The sequence below is a fragment of the Sciurus carolinensis genome, unplaced genomic scaffold (assembly GCF_902686445.1).
Source record: "Sciurus carolinensis unplaced genomic scaffold, mSciCar1.2, whole genome shotgun sequence".
Lineage (NCBI taxonomy): Eukaryota > Metazoa > Chordata > Mammalia > Rodentia > Sciuridae > Sciurus > Sciurus carolinensis.
In genome coordinates this window covers 3,255,988-3,258,535 of record NW_025920120.1, presented here as the reverse complement: position 1 = coordinate 3,258,535, position 2,548 = coordinate 3,255,988, and positions in this window count along the sequence as shown.

Genomic DNA, 2,548 nt, shown 5'->3' with positions numbered 1-2,548 from the left:
TGTGTTAGCCCACTAAAATTAAGAGTGGAAGCTAAAAAGAAAGATTCTTAGGCAAATGTGCCTGATAACTATCAAGAGAAACTGCCAGAGTCAGAAGGTTTTAGTCAGTTTAAGGCCTAGACACAGGTAGGTTTAATCTATTCTTGCTAGTATGATTATCTAGCCCTAAGTAACAGAAATATAGAGATCTCTACTTAACACAGGCTATACAAATAAAGGGATATTTTATAAAAATCAGATGACATTAATTAGCTCAATTATATTTTCTGGGGACATTAATGACATTAAGAGTTAAATGTTGTGTTTACATTCCTGATAACCTGGACAATGTTAAAGTCCCCAAATAAAGGTCTTGTCCTCTCCAGCTTTTGTTAGGCCTTGTTATGGGAACAACTTCTCAGTTCTTCCACCCCCTGGAGAGGAATTATTGACTTCTGTCATCTTTATGATATGCTTTGGCATGTTCCAGATGCTGCAACATTTACTTTGTACCAATCTCATTTCAATACACATGTCTGTTTGTTCTCTCATAGAAGTACCCACCCTCCAGATGACTTTACAACCTGCTCTTCCCAACCAGTCTTCTACCTTGGACCCCTCAATTGACCTGATTTTTAAAAGGGAACCCCAAACTATTTGCCCCATGCTGCCCCCTTTCAGCTCAAAGCAGTCAGAATGGTAATCACCCCCTTTCCCTACAGCAGTAAGGAGTTCCTAAATTAGAGGGGGGGAATAAAGCCAGAATTGGGAACAGGCAGTTAGTGTAGAAATGGGGGATCAGGTCAAATCAAGGAAATGAAGGCCATGAAATCCATCTGCCTCTGGAAGTTGGAGACTGTCCCTGGGAGAATAAAATGTTAAGACCTCCTAAGCTCATTGATTACCAAATTTACCTGCCTTTAAAGACTGTAAGTAAGGAGGTCTATGTGCATCCCTGGGAGAAGAATATTGGTTTTATGCTAATCATTCTGGAGTAGTGAGGGAATCCTTGGCTAAGGTCAGAGAGGGTCTCGCCAAGAGAAAGCGAAAGAGGGAGGCCCAAAAACATTGATTTGAAACATGGTTCAATAGGTCCTTTTGGCTTCCTACCCTAATCTCTACCCTAGTAGGTCCCTTTGCTCTGCTTTTGCTTATTTTAAATTTTGGCCCCTGCATTTTAAATAAGTTAATAGTTTTTGTTAAGGACTATGTAAGCACAGTCCAACTAATGTTGCTGAGACAACAATATGAGAGAATACTGGCCCCAGAAGATGATTATGCATGATGCCTGAATGAGCATGATTCCTCAATATGAACAACTGAAGGGGGAAATGTTGAGAACAGGGTGGTATCTGTGCAACTAAGTGTCTTAATCACCAGGATGCAGGCAGCTGTGACTGCACCCTCAACAGCCAATACAGGACAAAAAGGACTGCTGGGTCTCTGTGCTTATTGAGATTGTTAAGAGATATTTGTCTGAGGAATGTACAGCTGCCTGGAAACCTTATCTTTCAAGGACAGGGGGTCCTAACCCTGACTCATCTCCTGCATAGTTCACCCCTTCCCTCCTCCTTTCTCCCTCTAGGACCATTCAGTTCTGGCAGGACCAATGATAATCAAATACTTTGGCAGGACCCAACCAGAGGAAGACAAATGTTTAGCTGTTCAAATGTTAACCAATAACATATAGGTCTTTGGGTGTGAATGCTTGGAAATCTCTTAAATATAGGGCTTTCTCACCCCTTGGGGTCACTCCCCACTCAGCCATTGCAATGGTCTGAGAGGCTGGTTGTGGTCCAGGCTCAAGTTTGCAATAAAACCTAGTTTTGTGCCTTGCATTACCGTGTGTGCACTTTGACTCTCTGGGGATCAGTCGATATCGGGGACCAGTCAATATTGGACCCTAACAAGTGTAGTGCAAAATGCATAAGCCAGTGCTGGTTCTGGATCTTGCCTGTAATCTCAGGTAGGGGTGAGATAGAGAAAGGTGTTTCTCCTGGAAAAGGCCAGTTTCCTTCAATGTTGGAATGCCTCATCAACTTAGCCAGATGATGTCAGGAAATATAAACAGGCAAAGTCACGTGATCATGGCACTCAAGTTCTGGGTTCCCAGGACCCATATTTGTTGACAAAAAGAAACATTCCTCATCCAATTTCAATCTTCCTCTCGGTATGTTTTTAGCTTTCACTCTCAAGATTTGTTACAATGAGAAAAGGCCTGAAATTCATATCCCTGATCTCTCAATGATTCAGTTGTATTCAGTTACACTGAGGACAATGCCTCACTTGGTTACCAATGCTCCTGTGACATGAGAGCAAAAAATGGGAGAGCTCCTTTCTGCAGGTAGAAGGGTCAGGCATCGAGGATTTGGGGTATGAATGGTTAGAGGATTCCAGTTTCTGGAAGGAGAAGAGTTGGATCTTCTCTCCAGAGGGGTTTTCGAGCCTTGAGCAACATGGAGTTCAAGGAGTGTCTCTGGAGACCTGGTGCTCGCCCCGCAGAGTCTGTCTGAGGTCACAGAGGAAAGGCCTGACAGCACCATGGCGTCACTTGTTCAGTTCTCTATCA